Below are 23,989 nucleotides of genomic sequence, written 5' to 3'. Positions count from 1 at the left end.
GGGGGTGAAATGATGATGATGATTAGAACAACACAACACCCAGTCCCAGACCGGAGAAAATCTCCAACCCAGCTGGGAATCGAACCCTGGCCTTTAGGATTGACATTCTGTCGCGCTGACCACTCAGCTACCGGGGACAGACATTTGGTAGGTTATCAAAAACATTCAAAGATAAGGCATTTCTGTTTCCGTCACAAGGTGGTTTTACACGAAAAACGAATTCAAAGAAAATGTTTTCTATTCAGGAGTAAACACAACATAAGATATTTATATTTGTATATAGTTGATCTGGAAGAAATTTAAAAGTGAAGAAATGAAATGACATGAAAGATGTACACTGGCTATGCCGATACTCGGAAATAAAGTGGTAATCTTCTTCTTTTGTTAGTCCGCCATCTTGCATGGGTACTCTCATGTGCCTTGATGTAACATTCTTTATTGGTCTAAAAAGGCTTCGACTTCAGAGGTTCAGCTCAGAAAACTGGAGATCCAAATAATGAAAATTTCCTCGGAATGTTAGTGCGCTTGAGTCACTGTGACCCAGTACTAGCAAAATACATTAGCAAGGTCCGAGACCGTCAAAAATCTCGAAACGTTTGCAAGTGGATTATCCGTCAAACGATCCTCAGAATGAATTTACTTCTAATTGTGCCCATCATGTCAGGGGTGTCGTCTTGGAGCCGAGAGAATATGAAAAGTATTACTCAAATCTTGTTGACGCAGCTCCTGATTCAGATCATTTTGAACATGGAACAGTCACCCGACATTTCATTTACTCCAATAAGAAAATATAAAATAACTATGTTTTTTGGAATCAGAAAACATTAGTTAATATTTCCATCTAATTCGATCAACATTTGTGAAACATTCAATCCCTACCTGTGAATGCCGTGGGCAAGATTATGACAACGGAAGTTATATTAGAGGGCATTATAAAGGAGCTCAGATACTTTTCCTTCAGTGAAACACTCCTGCAAAACTTGCTTTGTGTGCTCGTTATAGAATTAAGTGGAGTACATGCAGCCGAGAGTTGTCATGAAGCTAACACATTTTTCGGAGTGATTCATCCTCATTACAACCTGTTCAATAGCAGTTCACAACAATAGGAAATTCTGAAGCAGTGTTGCAAGTTCTTTATATTCCTTGTCTGATATGCGTTAGGCTACTCGGTTTGACGCTGCAGTACCAATTGCAACTAACTTGCTGAATTACTATTGCTATTGAAACTATCCGTAAGTAAAATTTACCATCTGAAACACATTCTGTTGTAGTGGTGTCTTCGATTATAAAATAGCATTCAAGTGTTTAATCATGACATCACTTGACCTAAGTCTGGTGGTATGAACTGAATACAGAAGCAAATTACTACAAACTCGAAATACTAAAATTGATGTTGAGGTGATACTCCCTGAGAGCTTATTAAATGACTTAAAATATCTTCGCAAAAATTGGGAAGCGCACTAAGAAGAGGAAATCATATCATTCTGAAGCCGTGTATGATGTGACAAGGTAAATTGAGAAGGTTTACTCAAGATAAATGTATTTTATACCATTTTTTCAGAATTTAGTGTGTAGCTGGAAAACACGCTTCCTAACAGTGAAGATTTTAGATGAAATATTTGGTTTTTATGGAAATACTTAAACAAGACTGACAGTCAGATCACTGAAACATGCAAGTTATTTATCAATCAATACCATTATGATGTCACAACGGATTTAAAAGAAGAGATTAAATATTTGAAAATAACTAGTGCTTCAAACTTTGAATACATTAATTTGGAACAATTAGAACTCTTGAATAAGATGCACAAGCTTAAAATGGTAAGCTTGTTTCCTAACGCATGTGTAGCTAAGAGCATCTTTTACGCTTTTCCAGGGGCTGCAGCTGAAGCAAAGAGGTCATGCAGAACGGCGGCTCGCGTTAAATATTGCCTTAGATCAACTGTGCATCGACAATATTACGCAGATTTGTGAACCTTGGAATCTAAATATAATTTGGCAAGGCAACTAGACTGTGATCCTCTGATTTTCTGAACGAAAGGCTCGCAAAGCGCCACTGACGGTTTTAAACGCAAGTAGGTTACAACATGCTCCCCGTTGCACGCCCCATAGCGATTTGCATGCGAGAGCACTGATGTCTATTTACTGAAACGTGTGGGGCACGCTGTGGGGGAACGCCAGGGAACGAGTGGGGGCGGAACACTTCCTATCGCAGCGTTACTGGAACAGAACTTTCGTCAGTGTAAATTGAAGTGAAAGTAAATTAAAGGAATTAAAAAATAAAATTAATTGGAGCATACATGCATTTTACAATAAGTCATTATTGAGTATTGAAGTGGAACTTGTAAGCATATGCTTTGCCGTGTAGGTCATGGTTGAGCTGTCATTCAGTTCCCTACATATCTTGGTCTTGGGAGCCAGACAGTCTTCGTTACCACTTTTCAGACAAATTTATTACTGTTCTTTCACTCTCCTACCCCATGAAAGCTTCATGGCACCAGTTTTCTCTCTCGATGTATTTAACATTTGCATTCATTCATGACTCATCCGAGTGATGTGTGAGTTCTTCCAAAGCCACAATGGGAAATTGGAAAGATGTTTTAATATTTTTTTGTTTTACTACATTCCAAATATGTTTCATTATAAAAGAACATTATACGAGGTTTTTCATAATAGCTCTTACTAGTTTGTCATTCCGTTGAGATCTGGTGCTATGCCGGTGGTCCGCATCTTCCTAACATGATGTTTCGACGCTGTAGCTCGATGTAAACATCAGGTGTTTCCCGGGGTTCAGGGAACACTTGATGAAGCCGTCGAGCTACAGCGTCGAAACATTGTGTTAGGAAGACGCGAACCACCGTCAGAACATGCGATCTCAACGAGATGATAACGAATCGCTGGGGAAGCTTTCTTAAATAATAGAGCGCATCAGACTAACCATTTTTTTTTATAAACCAGTGTCCAGTAATGTGTCGTTTTGTATTTGCACACTGGTGAAGGAAACTGTATATTGCAATAAAAGTGCTCGAGGGACTTCATTGCAAAACGGCTGTGAAAATTAGATCGTGGTAAAAGCGGTGCCTTACATTTCTCATTAATTTTGTAACTGATAAAAGATCTTTTAATAGACTAACAGAATATACTATGCTTTTTGGGTTTAGTATTTTGCTCATACGCGTCTATAAAACTGTTCCCAACTTAGTAACCCTAGCACTCATTACCACCTATTCAGAATAAGGCATCCTACTTTCACCACATCGAGTGGAACAAGCAGTGATCTATGATCTGTCTTTTTGTTAGAAGGCGAAAGATTTTTGATTTGACTATTAACGGTACCGCATGAGCATTGGCCGTAACGAATCTGCGTAAACCAACTTGGCACTGACATGGAAAGACGCAAAAATTCCGCCGTCCCTTACGGAGACCGTCCACATAGTGCATTTTTTAATTAATTACTTTGCTAATCAGAATGATTCTGTAGGGGTCTTGCAAACTGTTCTCATATGAGGGGGTGAATTTTTAGCGAACAGAAAATGGTAGATTGACAATAATATTGCATCTTCATTAACCAAAGAAGAGAAAGTGAATCTTTTTCAAGTACAAAAAGTGGACCTCGTTATTCTTACTCCTTCTGATGGCGTTAAACTTGAGGGGGGGGGGGGGGGGGGGGGAAGGTGAAGGTGAAGTGAGGGAGATGGTCCAGCAGCCTACCGTTTCCACAATGACGAGGAAATAAAGAGATGTTGGGCAAGGAAACGAGGAATCTGATCATTATTACGAAAAGTTACGTTACTTCATAAAGAGAGAATTAACTTGTCTGCCTGCAGTCGTCACCGCTGTAAAATAATCAGAACAAGTGCAGAGTATTAGGATAAGAAGAAGCCAAAGTGGCCTTCCACCCGGGAATCAGGTAACATTCATCGATGTCCATAATAATAATTTTCGACTGTGCAAAGAGGATCAAATTATCGTGGATGTGAACCCTTCATATGCAATCATCAAACGTAAGGCCAACTGCTCACCACATGGTCACAAAGGACGGAGCCCATAAAAAAAGAAAAAAAAACACGGAAAGAATGAAGACGGCGCAGTTGCAACCTTGAAAGCGGTACTCTTTACCCTAATATGAACTGCAGCCGACTTCTCGCGTCCAACGGAGAGAGGTCGGATAACAAATCCAGAAGTGCTTAGATTTACTGGATAAACATAGCAAAAAAACGAAAACTCGGCAAACCTCAAGGGTTTTATTTCTTCCTCTTGAACCTTAATACCTGCTCCAAATTCTTCTTTATTTTCCATTACTGCTTTCTCGGCATACAGATTGAATAACATTGGAGATAGGCTATAACTCTGTCTCACTCCCCTCTCAACCATTGCTTCCCCATCACGTCCCTCGACTCTTACCATTGCCGTTTAGTTTCTATAAAAGCAATAAACAGCCCTTCGTTTCTTGTGTTTTACCCCTGATACCTTCAGAAACTCAACGAGAGTATTTCAGTCATCATTATTAAAAACTTTCTTTAAGTGTCCAAATGCTACAAACGTAGGTTTCCCGTTCCTTGCCTATCGTTGAAGGTAAGTCGCAGGTTCAGTATTGCTTCACGTGTCCCTATATTTCTCCAAAATTCAGACTGATCTACCAGCTTTTCTATTTTTCTGTAAGGAATTCGTTTCAGAATTTTGCAATGAGAAATTATTAGATCGATACTTCGGTATTTTTCCTAGCTGCCAGCAGTTGCTTTCTTTGAAACTGTTTTCGATGCGACGGGCTCTTCTCATGAAATATCAATCACCAGTTTTCTCCTCCGATTGCGAAAAAATTCTGTAGGCACCCACCTACATAGGGAGAAGTGATCATCACGATAAAATAAGAGAAATCAGGGCTCACACAGAAAAATTTAAGTGCTCGTTTTTTTTCCGTGCGCCGTTCGAGAGTCGAACGGTAGAGAGACAGCTTGAAAGTGGTTCATTGAGCCCTCTGCCAGGCACTTTATTGTGAATAGCGAAGTAATCACGTAGATGTAGATGTAGGTGTTACATTATTCTTGAAGTCTGACAGCATTTCTCCCGTCTCATATATCTTGCAACCAGATGGAGGAGTTTTGTCATGGCAGGTTGTCCCAAGGCTGTCAGTAGTTCTATTCCTGGGGCCTTGTTACGACTTAGGTCTTACAGTACGGTGTCAAATTCTTCACGCAGTGTCGTATCTCGCATTTCGTGTTCATCTACGTCCTCTTCCGTTCCTATGAAGTTGTTTTCAAGTTCATCTCCCTTGTGTAGACGCTCTATGTACTCCTTCCACCTTTTAGCTTTCCCTTCTTTGCTTGGTACGAGTTTTGCATCTGAAGTCTTGATAGTCATACAGGTACTTTTCTTTTTCTCCCGGTCTTTTTAGTTTTCCTATAGGCCGTATCTAACTCCCTAACGAAATACGCTTCTCCACCATTACATTTGTCGTGTAGCCATTCCTGCTTAGCAGTTTTGGACTTCTTGCAATCTAATTTTTTAGACGTTTGTATTCCCTTTCGCCTGCTTCATTTGCTTCATATTTATATTTTCTCCTTTCATCAACTAAATTATCCCAGGTTTTGATCCTCTGCTGCCGAAAGCATTTTTGTAGGCGCCCGTACAAGGGTTGATGACGGCAGCTCTTTGGCCTCCGTAGTGTCCGATGCACCAGCTGCTTCCTCAGCATGGCACACGGCGGCATGGTTGACTCCGGCAGTGCAAACACACAGGCGCGGGTGTTGCTGCCCCAGCGAAGCATCAGCGGCTCGCCTGCCCATGCAGTTGCAGTGCCGTTGTCAGGTGTCCAGCAGGTGTTGACGTAAGTCGAAAGGACGGCACTCCCAGAAGACAGTCAGGCGTGCTTGTGCGACCACTTACGGCGTCCTCACATGGGAACAGGGAACGTGTTAGTTAACACTGACGTGGAACTGTACTAGTTTTGTGACATTACTTCGTCATATTTCACACTGAGGAGCGATTTTGTCAACTGAAACACAAAATAAGTTCTGCACTATTGCGGTAACATGCCTCGTAACGTACAACCAGCAAGAAGCAAGAACTGACTCTGTGTCACAAGGAGGGCTTGCGATACGGCATATCACATTTTTCGTTTTCAGCTGAAGTCCATACTTCGTGGGAATTTTTCTTATAACTTGCATTCTGTAAACAAACCCACTGAGGTGACAAAGGAAACAGGATACCTGCTAGTGCCTTGTTGGACCTCCTTTTGCCACGCATAGTGCCGTAACTCTACGTAGCATGAACTCAATAAGTTCTTGGAAGTCCCTGTAGAAATATTTACCCGTGTAGCATCTATAGCCATCCACAATTGCAGGATTTTATGCACGAACTGACGTCTCGCTTATGTCCCATAAACGTTCGATGGGTGGTCAAATCATTATCTCTAATAGTCCAGAATGTTCCTCAAAATCAGTTGAGAACAGTTGTGGTCGGTGAAATGTCGTATTGTCATCCACAAAAACTGCATCATTGTTTGCCAGCACGAAGTCCATTAATTCCTGCAAATGGTCTCCACCCGCCGGACATAATCATTACCAGTGTATAATGGTTTCACTTGGACCAGAGGACCCAGTCCATTCCATGTAAACACAGGTTCCCCCTGCGGGTTCGGGGGTTAGAATAGGCCCGCGGTATTCCTGCCTGTCGTAAGAGGCGACTAAAAGGAGTCTCACATGTTTCGCCCTTATATGATGGTCCCCTCTCGGGTTTGACCTCCATCTTTCTAAATTATTCCGAAGAGCGAGCCAATTGGGGAAGGGCGCCTTACATGGTGCACTGTATCCGTCGTGCATTGAGACCTTTAGCCGGTTTTTTCGTCGTTGCAATGGTGTCCCGCTCGTTTTCCATCTCTTGGGCGAGGATACTTCCCTGGGTGCGATTACCACGCTGCACCCTGCAGTGTTGCTTTTAACTGCGACGACGACCTTGGACATTTTTGCACCTAAGATCCAGCACGGTAGCCAGTCCGTTGTGGTGGGGCCGCCGTGTACCCTCTTGGTTGTAGCCCCCTGACAACACAGGGATCGCTCTACTGATGCCTGCGCCGTTCACTCCCCACATATGCCAAGGAGTAGATGCCCATCTCCCTGGGGCATCGGGACTCCCGGCAATGGCCATCCTGCCAGTTGGCTATTGCTGCGGCTGGGTGGCGCCCGTGGGGAGGGCCCTTGGTCAGAGTAGGTGGCATCAGGGCGGATGACCCGTAATGAAGCGTGGTTCATCATCTCTCGCTGGCGGCCAGCCGCCAGCAGTCTCTAAGCGTTCTCGGGCTCAATTTAATGCTCAAAAGCACGATCCGAAAACGTTCCCCGCTCTGGCCACGCCATGGGAGGAGCGTAAGTGTCAGGATGGAGGTAATAGTTATTCGCCCCGATCCTTAGTCTGCACGAGAGCTGATGGGGAGTCTTTTCTATCCACAAAGCCTCAGTTCTTCGTCGAGCATTTAGAGGACAAGTTTGGGGAGGTGGAGGGCTCGTCCAAAATGCGCTCTGGGTCAGTACTGATACAAACGGCATCCTCCGCCCAGTCACGCAGGTTACTCGCTTGTGACAAGTTGGGGGATTTTCACGTTACCATTACACCACATAAGAGTTTAAATATGGTCCAGGGAGTTATTTTCCATAGGGACCTACTTTTGCAGTCTGACGACGAGCTGCGCGCCAACTTAGAGCGTGGAGGTGTTCATTTCGTCCGGCGCGTTCATTGGGGTCCGAAGGACAATCAGGTTGCTACCGGTGCCTTCATCTTGGCCTTCGAGGGTGATACATTACCGGAGAAGGTCAAGGTGATGGTCTACCATTGTGACGTCAAGCCCTACATCCCTCCCCCGATGCGGTGCTTTAAGTGCTGGAAGTTCAGGCATATGTCCTCTCGCTGTACTTCTAGCCTCACATGTCGAGATTGTGGACGCCCATCTCATCCCGATACTCCATGTGCCCCGTCTCCCATCTGTGTCAACTGCAGAGAGCATCATTCCCCTTGCTCGCCTGACTGCACGGTCTTTCAGAAAGAGCGCAAAATCATGGAATATAAGACCCTGGACCGGCTGACCTATACTGAGGCCAAAAGGAGATATGACAGACTCCATCCTGTGCGAATGACATCTTCTTATGCAGCTGCTACAACAACTGTGCTAGCCCCATCAGTTTCGAGACTTCCAGCCAGCTCGATAAGCAGTAAGACTCCTCCTGCCCCCTTGCCCGTGGGGGGCTCTACCCAACCGGTTGCTCCTGCACCACCTACCTCAGGAACAACTTCCTCCCACCCGTCGGGGACGTCCGTCCCTGCTTCTCAGCCGGAGAAGCGTCTAACTTCTTCGGCTACTCTCGCCCGTAAGAGTTTCCTTGGGAACCTCCCTTCCCAGGGTTCCACCAGCGGGAAGGATGACGGCCGCCAGTGGCATAAGTCCTCACCAGCGGCCAGGCGTACGGCTTCACGATCCTCCTCTGTCCCGGAGACTGAATCGGTGAAGCCTTCCCAGCCGGTGAAACCCAAGGTTCAGCAAGAGAAGTCCAAGAGAAAGACCTCTAAGGCCAAAGAACTTGCGGTGGCACCAACCCCACCACACCTTTCGCGCTCTGCGTCTGAGGATGAAGTCGAGATTCTAGCGTCCGCTGAGGACCTTGATCTCGCTGGTCCCTCAGACACCATGGATGCCTCTTGTACGGGTACTGAATCGGTGGCAGTGAGTGAATAAGCGGCGTAAATTGCCTTCCCAGTCCTTTCACGCCTTTCTCAGCCATGGACAATATCATCCTCCAGTGGAACTGCGGCGGTTTTTTCCACCATCTAGCTGAGCTACAACAACTTATCAGCCTTCACCCTTTCTTCTGCATTGCTCTTCAGGAAACTTGGTTTCCAGCACTGCGAACCCCCGCCCTCCGTGGCTATTGGGGTTATTATAAGAACCGGGCAGCATATGACAGGGTGTCGGGTGGCGTCTGCCTCTATGTCCCTCACACTCTGCACAGCAAGTCTGTCCCTCTCCAAACACCTTTAGAGGCTGTCGCTGTTCGGGTGTGGACGCCACAGGCTGTTACCGTCTGCAGTCTTTACCTTCCACCGGATGGTGATGTCTCGCAGCATGTCCTGGCTGCGCTGATAGCCCAATTGCCGCCACCTTTCTTGCTATTGGGCGACTTCAACGCCCATAACCCTCTGTGGGGTGGGTCAGTGGCAACAGGTCGAGGCGCCATCGTTGAGCATTTATTGTCGCAGCTCGATCTCTCGATTTTAAATGATGGCGCCTTCACACACTTCAGTGTGGCGCATGGCACATACTCCGCCGTTGACCTTTCAATCTGTAGCCCTAGCCTCTTACCGTCTGTCCAATGGAGTGTGCATGACGACCTGTGTGGTAGTGACCACTTTCCGATCTTTCTGTCACTACCACAGCGTCACTCTTCTGGGCGCCCTAGCAGATGGGCTATGAATAAGGCTGACTGGGACTTCTTCTCCTCCACTGCCGCTCTTGAGCCTCTCTCTAATGACGACATTGATGCGGTGGTTCAATGGGTCACCACCGGCATCGTTACTGCCACTGAATCTGCCATTCCCCGCTCCTCTGGGTCCCCTCGGCGGCGGACTGTGCCTTGGTGGTCGCCTGAGATCGCTGCAGCGATTACAGTTCGCCGGCGGGCGCTACTGCGTCACAACCGACATCCCTGCGTTGAACACCTGATCACCTTCAAACGGCTGCGTCCACGGGCCCGCCGCCTTATCCGCCAAAGCAAGCAGGAGTGCTGGGAGCGGTACGCGTCCACCATTGGCCTCCATGTCACTCCATCGCAGCTCTGGGCCAAGATTCGACGCGTCTACGGCTATCGGCCACCTGTCAGCGTCCCTGCGCTCTCACTGAATGGAGCAGTTTGTACAGACTCCGACGTCATTGCAAGCCGCTTGGCAGAGCATTTTGCTATGAGTTCCGCTTCTGCGAATTTGCCCCTGGCCTTCCGCTCCATTAAAGAACAGATGGAACGTCGGAGCCTTTCGTTTTGCACCCACCATCCAGAATCGTACAATGTTCCATTCAGTGAGTGGGAATTCCGCAGTGCCCTTGCCGCTTGTCCTGATACCGCTCCTGGACCAGATAGCATCCACTGCCAGATGCTGAAACACCTCTCAGTGAACTGCCAGCGACGGCTCCTCGACCTTTACAACCGTATTTGGGTCGAGGGTGAGTTTCCGTCGCAGTGGCGGGCAAGTATCATTATCCCCATTCTGAAACCAGGCAAGAACCCTTTGGAGGTGGACAGCTACCGCCCCATTAGCCTCACCAACGTTCTTTGCAAGCTTCTCGAACGGATGGTGAGCCGGCGCTTGACTTGGGTACTGGAGTCTCGGGGCCTTCTGGCTCCATCTCAGGGTGGGTTCCATAAAGGCCGCTCCACCGCCGACAATCTGGTGAGCCTGGAGTCGGCCATCCGTACTGCCTTTGCCCGCCGTCAGCACCTGGTCGCTGTCTTTTTCGACATGCGGAAGGCGTACGATACGACATGGCGTGATCACATCCTTTCTACGCTTCATGGATGGGGTCTTCGGGGCCCTCTGCCGACCTTTATCAGAAATTTTCTGTCGTATCGTACCTTCCGCGTGCAAGTTGCAGCCTCATATAGTTCCACCCACGTCCAGGAGAACGGTGTGCCACAGGGTTCTGTTTTAAGTGTCTGCCTGTTTTTAATAGCCATTAACGGGCTCGCTGCGGCCGTGGGAAATTCTGTCTCTGCTTCCCTGTATGCTGACGACTTCTGCCTTTATTACAGCTCTACTGGCATTGCAGCTGTTGAACATCAGGTACAGGGCGCTATCCGCAAGGCACAGTCTTGGGCTGTAGCTCATGGGTTCCAGTTTTCGGCAGCCAAGTCCTGCGCAATGCATTTCTGCCGGCGACGCACTGTCCACCCGGAGCCGCGGCTTTATCTTGCCGGCGAACTTCTTTCAGTGGTGGAATAACACAGGTTTTTGGGGGTGGTTTTCGATGCCCGGTTGACTTGGCTGCCTCATATCCGGCAGCTTAAACAGGCGTGCTGGCGGCATCTAAACGCTCTGAGATGCTTGAGCCACACCCGCTGGGGCGCCGACCGATTTACCCTGTTGCGGCTCTACCAGGCGTTAATCCAATCCCGTCTGGATTATGGGAGCCTGGCTTATGGCTCAGCATCCCCCTCTGCGTTGCGGGTGCTGGACCCAATACTACACAGTGGGATCCGACTTGCCACTGGTGCCTTCCGCACCAGCCCTGTGGACAGCATCCTTGTTGAGGCAGGTGTCCCTCCACTGCGGTTACGACGCCAACAATTACTGGCTGCTTCTGCTGCCCATGTTTTTAGCTTGCCCGGGCATCCAAATTACCGTGTCCTGTTCCCGCAGTTGGTCGCCCATCTGCCAGACCGTCAGCCCCGGTCGGGTTGTCCGATCGCCGTATGCATCAAGGAGCTTCTCTGCGGGCTTGGGTTTTTCCCTGTTCCACCTCCTTTCCAGGCGCCTCTGCGTACACCCCCGTGGTGTGTTCCTCGCCCTTGCCTTCGGCTCGACTTGGCACAGGGCTCGAAGGACTCGGTCCCTCCAGAGGCCTTCCGCCGCCGCTTTTATTCCATCCTGGCCACGTATCAGGGCTCTGGAATTGTTTACACTGACAGTTTGATGGTTGCTGGTCGTGTCGGGTATGCGCTAACTCTAGGGGACCATTCCCAACAACGGTCCTTGGCGGCTGGCTGCAGCGTTTACACTGCTGAGCTAGTCGCCATCTTTCGAGCCCTAGAGTATATCCGCTCCTGCTCAGGTGAGTCCTTCGTTATCTGTAGCGATTCCCTGAGCGGTTTACGAGCTCTCGACCAGTGTTTTCCTCATTCTCGTCTGGTGATGGCTATCCATGAGTCCCTGCATGCTCTTGCGCGTTTCGGCCGCTCTGTGGTCTTTGTGTGGACCCCCGGTCATGTCGGTATCCCGGGCAATGAACATGTTGACCGCCTGGCGAAAGAGGCCACGAGTAAACCATCTCTTGATGTTGGCCTCCCAGAGACTGATTTGTGGGCAGTCCTCCGCCGAAAAGTTTTTGCGCTTTGGGACGCTGAATGGCGCGATCGGATCACACCCAATAAACTCCGTGCCATTAAGGAGACGATGACTGTGTGGCGGTCATCCATGCGAGCCAACCACAGGGAATCAGTCGTCCTTTGTCGGCTCCGCATTGGCCACTCCCGGCTAACACACAGTTATTTACTGCGCCGGGAGGACCCTCCTGTATGTCGCTGTGGGGCGGCTTTGACAGTGGCCCACATTCTGTTGGCCTGCCCCCTTTTAGCTGTGGTCAGGCAGACATTTGCGCTGCCTCATACGCTCCCTGCCATTTTATCTGATGACCCTGTTATGGCTGCCTTAGTTTTACGTTTTATTAGGGCAAGGAGTTTTTATTCTTTGCTCTGAGTGTTTCTGTTTTATGTTATTGTTTTGCGTTTATTCTGGCCTCTGGCCTACGGTTTTAAATTAAGTTTTAATGTGTTTTCGGTGGTTAGCTTTTCCCTTTTTTTGTTCCTATGGTCGGACAACCACCGTCACACTCCGTGTGATTTTATTTCGTTTTGTCTGGTCCTTGTCTATGTTTCGTTTGTTCTGTGTCGTCTGTCTCCTATTCTGTTGAACATTTTTTATTCTCTGTGGGTATTTTTAGTATTTTGGAAAAAGGGACCGATGACCTCTGCAGTTTGGTCCCTTTACTCCTTAAACCAACCAACCTAAACACAGGTCACACCATTATGGAGCGACCACTAGCTTGCACGGGGCACTGTTGACAACTTGGGTGAATGGCTTCGTGGGGTCTGCGCCACACTCGAAACATTTCACCAGCTCTCACCAACTGAAATCGGGAATCATATGACCAACCCAAGGCTGTTCAGTTGTCTAGGGTCCAACCGACAGTCACGAGCCCAGAAGAGGCGATATAAGATACATCGTGCTGTTGGCAAAGGAACTTCGGTCGTCTGCTGCCAAAGCCTAATTACTGCCAAACTTCGCTGCACAGTCCTAACGGATACGTCAGTCGAACGTCCCACAATGATTTCTTCGTTTATTTGACGCAGTGTTGCTTGTCTGTGAGCACTATCAACTCCACACAAACGCCGCTGCTCTCTGTCGTTAAGTGAAGGTCGTCGGTCACTAGGTTGTCGCGGTGAGAGTTTATGCCTGAAATTCTCGGCGCACTCTTGACACTGTGGATATCGGAATATTGATTACGGAAATGGAATGTCTCACGCGCCTAGCTCCAAGTACCATTCTGCTTTCAAAGTCTGTTAATTCCCTTCGCGCGACCTTAATCACGTCGCAAACGTTTCATATGAATCACCTGAGTACGAATGAGAACTCCGCCGATGCACTACCCTTTTATTCCTTGTTTACACGTTGACGTTCGGTTTGTGGGGCGCTCATCTGCGACGTCATCAGCGCTCGTACAAAGTTCCAATTTTTCCACAGTCCAGTCTAGCCACTGTTGCGAATGATGTTGATGAGAATGAAATTACGAGAACAACACGAACATCCAGTCCCCAGGCAGAGAAAATCCCTAACCTTGCCGGGAATCGAATCCGGTATCCCGTAATCCAGAGGCAGCAACGCTAGTCACCTTTTTTCTTTTTTTTTAATCTCATTTTGTTCTATATTGTATGCTAAATTTAGTCGTGGCGGACATCGGGTGACACCCGTTCAGGTTGTTCGCTGATCAGTTCACTCAGTTTTTTTATTACAGAGGGTAGCTAAACCCTCTGACCGAACACACTGAGCTACCGTGCTGACATCACTAGACCACGAGCGGCGGTCTGTGTACGCGATACTACCGCCATCTGTATAACTGCAGATCGCTATCCCGTGACTTTTGTCACATCAGGTACTGTTTCTGAGAATCAACACATTGAGGATCTCAGGAAAACGCTTCGTTACTGGTACAGTTTGTTGTAATAAAATAACAGGAAACGTCGTATTGCTGGTTAAAGAGTTTTCGTATTTAGTTACTTAAATGATATAACCCGCACATTATGAAAATATGCTGTTTGAAGGAAACGGCACATTGAAGATCCATGAAAAGGTTCAGATGGCTCTGAGCACTATGTGATTTAACATCTGAGGTCATCAGTCCCCTAGACTTAGAACTACTTAAACCTAGTCAAAAAGATTTCGGGTTTGTAGCCGGTCGTCGTAAACTTCATTGCACGATATTTCGGCTGGACAACTAACTGCCAGCCATCTTCAGGAGAGCCAATCGAGGACTGACGAAGACGTTCTCCGCTCCAGCATATATAGTGCGCTGATAGTACTACCGCGCATGCGTTGCAATTTCGGAGACAGAAGGGCCACACCGAGCAGCGGCAGCGCCCTCGCTGGTGGAACTGCAGTAATCAGCTGCCGTCAGTATGCTCGCTAGCCGCAGCTATCGAAGTCTTCTGGCGTCTTCGTCTCGAGCAAATTTCTGAGATGACGGGATTCCATGCGTTATTCAATTGGTAACCACTGTCACGGTTCATTAGATTTCCCGCAATGCGTATTTCAACGGATTCTTTGATAATGGAGTCCCAAAAGTTTTTGCAGTGGCCAAAATCGAAGTTTTGTCGTACTCCATTGAATGTCCGTTAGAAATACAATGTTCCGCAACTGCAGAGTTACTGGGTTGCAGTAGGCGAATGCAACGTTGATGTTCTGTACAACGGTCTTCCACTGTACGCGTTGTCTGTCCTATATAGGCCATACCACACTGACACGATATTTTGTAAATTCCCGCCTTCCGCAGTAACAAATCATCCTTCACCGATCCCAGTAAATCCGAAATCTTAGAAGGTGGGCGAAAACCCACTTTCACATTAAAACGATTAAGAATCCTTGCTACCTTGAAGGAGATATTTCCGACATGGAAGAAAAGCTAGGTACTTGGCTGGCGCGTCCTCCTCTTTATCCACTTCCCGGTCCCTGGCTCTAGTTGAGAAGGCCCTGTTTATTTGCTGGGTCGAGTACCAACTATCTTTGAACACCGTCCTCAAATGCGCCAGTTCCTTAGGCAAATTCTCTGCATCCGACACTGTGTGTGCCGTGTGTACAAGGGTTTTAAGTACACTCATGATCTGGGATGGGTGATGGCAACTTGAAGAATGTAAATACAAATCAGTGTGAGTGGGCTTGCGATAGACAGAATGTCCCACAGTGCCGTCACTCTTCCGTTTAACCAAAACATCCAGAAATGGAAGGGAGCCATCTTTCTCTAGTTCCATAGTAAATTGAATATTCTCATGGATGGAGTTAAGATGATGAAAAAACTCCATTAACTTTTCTTCTCCGAGGGGCCACACTATGAAAGTGTCATCGACATATCTCCAGAAAACAGTTGGTTTACAGACCGCTGATTCAAGTGCTCTCTCCTCAAAATCTTCCATAAAGAGGTTAGCCACCAGAGGGGACAGAGGGCTGCCTACGGCGACACCGTCAGACTATTCAAAATATTCCTGGTTAAACATAAAATAAGTTGAGGAAAGAGTATGTCGGAACAAAGAAGTAATGTCCCATTCAAACTGTTGACCAATTAGAATCAAGGAATCCGCAAGAGGTGCAATGAAGTTTACGACGACCGGCTGCAAAACCGAAATCTTTTTGACCAGTTGATTCGCCGGGAAAATTTCAACTTTTACTTAAACCTAGCTAACCTATGGACACGACACACATCCATGCCCGAGACAGGATTCGAACCTGCGACCGCAGCAGTCGCGCGGTTCCGGACTGAAGTGCCTAGAACCGCTCTACCACAGCGGCCGGCGAAGATCCATGACAATCGTGTCGTTTTTGGTAGGATCTGTTATAATTAAATGTCCATTAACGACGAATCTGTGTTTAAAGTCTTCAGCAGATCGTAGCATAAAATACAAAATCGTTCATTTCAGTTCTTAGACGTGTTGTAGTGGTTATGATAAAATGTGGAGCGTGTTCGTGTACTACTCTGTCCACATTTTTTAACTTCCCGTTTTTGGAAGACAGCGGGACGCTGTTGTTGAGTTAATAGAAATAATTTCTGTAATACTCGATGTTATGCAAGTATAAATGCGCTGTCTCTCAGGAGTAACTTTGTCTGGTTCAAATGGCTCTGAGCGCTATGGGACTCAACTGCTGAGGTCATTAGTCCCCTAGAACTTAGAACTAGTTAAACCTAACTAACCTAAGGACATCACAAACACCCATGCCCGAGGCAGGATTCGAACCTGCGACCGTAGCGGTCTTGCGGTTCCAGACTGCAGAGCCTTTAACCGCACGGCCACTTCGGCCAGCGTAACTTTGTCTGATTTTGTCAACTTTTATAGGTTGGCTTCCTTACTTACTGTACATGGAACTTCCCTTTTTGTTTCGTGACATGTTCACAGATGCAGGTTCTTTCATACATCACGTAGTTCCCAAACTGAGGGGTAAAATTTTGTTTTCAAGTTTTTTAGCACTGTATCTATAACTTTTAATATAGCCTGTCATTCGGATTACTTGATAAATCGTTGTTTGTGTATTTCAAGATCTCAATTACCATGGAGCGATTCACAAAGGAGGAACGTGTTATCATTGTGAAAACCCATTACAGAACTGGCGAGTGCTATGCAGAGACTGTTCATAGACTTCGCTGAGTCTGGGACGTAATAATGTTTTTAGGGCATTAGCCTTCAGCGGTTACTTATGAAATTCGAGAAAACTGGGTCCGTTGCAACCACAAACTCGCTCTGACGAAACCGTACGGTCCCTACTGTGAAAAAACAAAATATTTCATTAGTGCAGGACAGTGTGACTGTGAACCCTCACAAGTTGCTTCAACGTCGATAGCATTTTGCGAAGAATTCTGGAAAAGAATCTTCACATGCACCCATAGAAAGATTCAGTTGACGCAATGTCTTAAACCCACAGGTCATTTGAAACGGAAAAATTTGGCGAGCGGATTTTCCAAAACAAGAAAAGGGCAAAAGAATAATCTTCAATTACTAGGCACATTTCCACCTAAGCGGGTTCGTTAACCTACAAAATTTCTGTATCTGGAGCCCAGAAAACGCTAGGGTGATTCAAAAGAGTCACACGTATTCACTGGGAACCGCAGTTTGGTGTGACTCATGCGCAGGTGGTGTGATCGGTCCTTTCTCTGTTAAAAATCTCAACGGTAATGCAGTAACAGCTAACGGCGATAGTTATCGTGAAAGGGTCAGAAAAAACTTCTGGCCTTCTGTGTATGAAGTGGGGACAGCAAATATGTGGTTTCAACAAGACAGGCCTACGTGTCAAACATCGTGCGAGACAATGACCCTACTCCATGTAAACTTCCGTCAGTCTGTGACCTCATGTCGTGGCGACTTCATATGGCCGCCTAGACCTCTTGACCTAATTCCCTGTGACTTCTTTTTATGGGGTTATGTGAAGACCAAGGTCTACGAGAGCCAACCACAAACAGTTCTCCAACTTAAGGAAGAAATTCAAAGTGTCATCACTGACATCAACAGAGATGTTTGTCTAATGGTCGTGACAGATTTTATAGACGATGTAACTGCCTACCGAGTCGGTGGAAGTGGACATAGTCCTGATGTAATTTTGTTCTCTTAAGTGTGAGTACATGTAGATGAAAAGAAAGAGTTTTTTTTTTAATTTCAATGCATTTTTGACTTAATTATTGCATTTTTTAAATTATGTAATATGTGAAAGACACTATATTTAAGTTTTACTTCTACGTAGAGAACAACATGACTAGCGCATGGATAAGGGAGGAAACGGTCGTTGGCGTGGAATATCACGGCGTCGGCGGTAGCTATACGCGAGCTTCTGCCATGGTCTGAGCAATGAGTATTTATAGTCGATCTGCCAATTTTTGTTGCAACAGGGCCGAACATGTAGACGAGCAAGACTGCGCAGAATCGGGTCACGGCATGTGGAACTTCTGCTCACCGCTGTAATGGACTGGCGTCTTGCGCCACGCTGCGCCACCAATATTCTTGCACACGGCAGCAGGGTTCCTTAGGCAGCTCGCTTGCCCCCCGCTCCATCCCCCCCACCACCACCACCTCGTCAATGGCTTGTGCAGTCGGGATGGAAAGTGTTGCTGCAGTATACTGTGCTGTTGAAAGAACGTCTTATAGGGCTGCATCACTCAGTTACTAATACAGTCAACGATTGTTTCAGTTACAGAAGCAGATATCCGCGCGGATCGTGTTCAAAAGATGGTTGTACGATACGATAAGTGCCTTAGTATTAGTAGCAAATTAAAGTACAGGCTGTCATGTAAATAAAATTGCTGAGAAAAGTGTACTTGTTTCATTTTCGTTTCAAAACAATGCTTAATTAAAAAACACGTCTGCTACTATTGTAACATATCAGTGACTTGTTATAACAAATGCAATAATTATGAAAAATCAGACTCGATTGCACAAACTACCTGGTGTTTTAACTAGGTTTCAGCGTGGGTAACCAAGCCCTCTTCATAACAAATATAAAACAGCTTGCCTAAATAGGCATAGTCAAAGGCTAAAATCAACACCTACAGCGGCAAGACCCCATACAAAGTTTTTACAAATAGACGGTACATATGTACCAGGTCAATAATATTACTTATCTCAACCCTGTGTGTGCTGCCTCGCCCCCGCCAACGTACAATGGTCACAGGCTCTACAGCGACCTGAGGCACCGCAGGCTGCTCGCATGCGCGGCTATCGAAATCACTGCGCATGCGCGCATCTAGGAAACGCTCTTCTTATGCATAGGATTACAAAGTTAGCACGGATCGGGACCTAACTTGATTGCCAAAAGTTGTCGCACAAATAGCAAATTGAGCAAATGATAAAAGCGATAATGCGGGAATTAAGACATATTTAACAGCAACTCACGACAAACTTTGTGCACGGATGGTAAATCTGTCACAAGCTAATATGGAGGTCCTAGAATTAGGTAGAGATTACAACAAAACTAAAAAGATAGCTATGCTAAGGAGGTTATTGTTAACGGATAAAACCGCACTAATTATATCTGCAGCAGAAACAACCATAGTCGCTACATCGCCATAATACTAAGCGGCCGACCAGACCGTAATCAGAAGACGTTAAAGATTTATAACATACCTTGGCTCCATGATCTTATAATTACATAGAGCCGGCCGCGGTGGTCTAGCGGTTAAGGCGCTCAGTCCGGAACCGCGCGACTGCTACGGTCGCAGGTTCGAATCCTGCCTCGGGCATGGATGTGTGTGATGTCCTTAGGTTAGTTAGGTTTAAGTAGTTCTAAGTTCTAGGGGACTGATGACCACAGATGTTAAGTCCCATAGTGCTCAGAGCCATTTGAACCAATTACATAGAAGCCAACGAAGATACATAAGATACCTCCTAAAAGCGCGCAGCAGAAAGAAAATACAAATGGTGTTCTTCTTGGCTAACCAAACCCTCAGCACTCTATTATCTCTATTGTTTGTAGTTATACTAGTGACAATTCGAGGTAATTGGAATTTGAGATGGTCATGTTACGTTAGTCAGTCCCTTCGGTCCCGTTCGAAAGCACTGGAATGTGTGATGCTACTGGAAATTAGAAATTAACTTATGGGTGTGAATGGCATCAACAATAATAACATAGCGTACGTTGCACACTGATCCTTCATAGTCATCGACAATTACGCAGCGTAGACTGCACACTTATTATTCTAATCTATACACTACTCAATTCTCAATCTTTTCCTACCGGCTGTACCACACGATTTTAATTGATTTCTTATTTACCATACTTTTTACATCTGCTGTTCCTACGAAAACAGAAGAAAACTTGGGAATATTTTGAAATTCAGGAATGGTTTCTCCTTAAGTGGGCATCATCATATCATTTCATTTACACAGACATTTGTGAATACTTAGTCTAAACAAGAATGTACCAAATGAAATGATATTGTCACAGAAGAAGCTGAGTAGCACCGTGGTGTAGTGGTTATGATACTAAACTGTTATATGGAGGGTCGTGAGTTCGACACTCACATGGACTTTACAATTTTAATTTCTATATACGGGCCGGCCGAAGTGGCCGCGCGGTTCTGGCGCTGCAGTCTGGAACCGCGAGACCGCTACGGTCGCAGGTTCGAATCCTGCCTCGGGCGTGGATGTGTGTGATGTCCTTAGGTTAGTTAGGTTTAACTAGTTCTAAGTTCTAGGATACTAATGACCTCAGCAGTTGAGACCCATAGTGCTCAGAGCCATTTGAACCATTTTCTATATACGGTTCGAGTACATTCTAGAACTATCGACAAATGTCAAGAATCTTTGTACTGGAATGTTCTGTAGCCGTCTATATGCTGCATGTGTTATGGCCGGAGGCAGTTCTCTCCGTGCTCTTCTATGCGCAAGTGCTGAATAAACCGTCGTTAAGTGAAGTTAGTGTTCGTCATTCATCTAATTACACCTTTTTTCTACGTGACTATATTAATACCAACCGACGCCTACGTTACCATAGGAAAATGATTAGGAAACCGACACGCAGATGATCTCTGAGAATGCCACCTGTGTTCGAGTTAAGTTCTCTGCATGTCCTGGTACGGAATCGACGATGACCGGTTGCTGTTCTCATGAATGTCCCTCCATGTGGTTTGTATGAAGCGCGACATGTGGATAATTTACAATAGTTTTCGCACTGGACAGCGTACTGCAGGAGTAGGGCGGCAGAAAGTCCACACAAAGAGCGGCCGAAGTAGAGCTCAGATCTCTCACCACCAACGAAAGAAATAACAAAAGCACAAAAAATAGAATAGTTTTTCCCAGAGCACGCAGACAAAACTATCGGATGATGTGTCCATATTTTGGAAATTAATCTAGAAGGATTGACAAGAGACAAATGCGATTACCAAAAAAAAACTCGCTGATGATCATGACATCGACGTTACAGTTCTACAGGAAGCCCTTGTGGCTGACGATAACTCAGCAACTATAGTCCGATTAAAATTACTTAATACTTGACACTTCACGCGTTGTAGCTTGTTTCCCCCAATCAGAGCGCTCATTACTTAATAGTTGACACTTCACGCGCTGTAGCTTGTTTCCTCCAATCAGAGCGCTTAAAGTCACGCCCGAAACGTCCATCTTTGCCAGACCGCCACAACAATCAATGCGCTTTCAATTCCTTGTCCGGCTTTCTATCTTGATATGCTTGGGTCAAGAATCCTGGGTGTGGACCTTTCATTTCGTATTTCAGCATACATGATAACCACATCAAGACCAACACACAAACACACACACACACACACACACACACACACACACTCAACGATGCTACCGAAATGCACACGTTTCATACACAACACTTCATTGCGTGAAACCCAATTTCCGAAGGCTACAATGATAGTTTCGACTGGGTCACCAGAGCAATAAATGCAACAACCTTACGGATTGTGATATAGTTGTTAAGCAATTGGTCTGTAGGCTTGACGTGTAGGTGGTCGTAGGTTCGAACCTCATCATATTCAGCCGAATTTTTTTTCTAAATGTAATCAAAGAACTTTGATTATTATTTTTATTCAGGTAATTGATTTAAATTAATTTTTTTTTAATTTCTGAAGCTTGGACGCATCATTTTGATAGTCGTATTCACTTCTTCCTTTGATCTTTTTTTTCTTCCTATCGTTATTTTTTCTTTTGTAATTTGCTTGTGTCACCAATAATCTGCAAACAAGGGCCCACCAAGACTGCTCACCGGTTGGTATCACGGCTGCCTGTGTAGTCAGTGTGAAGATCGATTTAAGTATGCAATGACAGCAAGAAATTACTATTTGCTTTTACCACTGAGACTGAAATTTTTCTGTCTTTAGTTTGATCATATGGCATAGCCTTAAACTCCGTCAAGAAAGCGATTGTGATTATAGTTCTGCCATGGAATGCTGACCGTCGAATTTTGGTTATATTGCACTTCACAGGTTGTGGTCATCTTAGCACATGAGTTTAAATTCAGAGCAACAAAACGTGTAGTCTGCCCCCACTTCAGTCATTGGTCACTTAAAATCAGCTGTTGACAGAGCATCTCCCATTTCGGTCATGCTTTGCGGCGGTCGCTTCTATCATTGTTCGGCGTTACACATTAACGGCGTTGAAATGACCTCCTTTGTTTGTGTGTTGCCAATAACGAAGAGGCATCCGGTACCGAATGTGGCAACACTATACAGACGAGTGAGAGACGTCAAAAAAAGCACTCCGTCTAAGGCCACAAGTGGCCCACCGGGACCATCCGACCGCCGTATCATCCTCAGATGAGGATGCGGATAGGAGGGGCGTGTGATGGGTTTCTTTGACCGGAGCTGCTACTATTCGGTCGAGTAGCTCCTCAATTGGCATCACGAGGCTGAGTGCACCCCGAAAAATGGCAACAGCGCATGGCGGCTGGATGGTTACCCATCCAAGTGCCGACCACGCACTACAGCGCTTAACTTCGGTGATCTCACGGGAACCGGTGTATCCACTGAGGCACGGCCGTTGCCGAGAGGCGTCAACTATCATATAATTTTAATCGGATTATTTATGCAACATTGTACGATACAATGCGATATCAGTGCTGCTCTCACCTATCCATTGATCCATAATATATGCAAAAAAGGAAAGTATCGAGTTACATTGAGGAAAACTGGCAGAAAATTAACGACGTAGCAATTATCATGAGATACTTCAAACGCCATACTATTACATTTGCCTACAAACGTAAAGTGGCCATCGCCACTCTTACCTACGGCGACTAAGCCATGCGCGAGTGTGGGAGATTTTAACAATCAAAACACAACCTATAGTCATATAAATACAGTCTGTCCAAACGGATCCACGGACAATAACTGCTCCTAAGTTAAGACGACAATGAGTTTAAAATGTTCCGCTCATGCAGATGTAAAACCGTTACAAACACTGACCTATTCATGTTTCCTACCTACCGCTGGAGCACTCAAGAGAAGTACTAAAACGTTTCCCAAGAAAAGAAAAATCAAGATTGTTGTTGAAATACCAGTTACAAAATTAATCAATAATGCCAGATGTCACTTTAAGGATACTAACTGGACACAATATACTCAGGAAGTGCAGAGCAATGAGTGCTAGATGCCTTCAGAGGAAGAAGATTATAAAATATTTGTGGGAATTACTTTAGGTCCAGGTAAACGTAATATCCCACGCCCGTATGGTATGAATCCACTCAAAACACTTGACAAGGAATATCAAAAGACCGAAACCGGTAAGCAGTTATTAGAATAAATGAGCAAAGACGGAAAGCAGAAATGAAAAGAGATGACCTCTCTGACGGAGGATAGTCATTCGAGGAGAAAAGCTTGGATTCTCTGAAGGACATATAGGACATCAACTTACAACTGAAATCCGGAGTCGAAGACTGCTTCAGAAATGACTTTACGCATTGAAACTCGAGCTGAAAAGTAATGCGCTTCGACAGCAGTATTCAGATATAGATAAACCGAGAGCCCACCTAAATCGATAAGGACCTACAGGATTACACCTTCAGTGAATGGGAGATAAACGAAGTTGTAAAATCCTTGAGAAAGCCGCAGGAATGGGTAGCATACTCGCAGAACCGAAGGAAGGATTTGGATGACAGAAATTTATACAGATGCACCGAATACCGGGAAAATTCCTTCTCAGTCTAAAGTCGTACATGCTTTGGCAGTCCGAAAACCCGAGAAGCATCAGGAGGACGCTTCTAGCTACCGCCCAATTACACTACTAAGTGACAGTTTCAAAATACCTGAGCACCTAATTCTGAATAGGATTCTGGACAAAATAGACAAAGCAAACTCCTACACTTCAGGTTGGTTACGGCTGTAAACGGAACTGCTGTGAGCAGGTACTGGCTTTAACATCCTACATGAAGGAAGCGTACTAATAATTACAGCTCAAACTGAAGCGGTGCCTGAAAAAAATTTGCCACCAGGTGTCAAAAACGTGGTAATATAACCGATGCTTTGAAC

The sequence above is a fragment of the Schistocerca americana genome, chromosome 2 (assembly GCF_021461395.2).
Source record: "Schistocerca americana isolate TAMUIC-IGC-003095 chromosome 2, iqSchAmer2.1, whole genome shotgun sequence".
NCBI classification, from domain to species: domain Eukaryota; kingdom Metazoa; phylum Arthropoda; class Insecta; order Orthoptera; family Acrididae; genus Schistocerca; species Schistocerca americana.
This window is presented reverse-complemented; position numbering follows the sequence as displayed.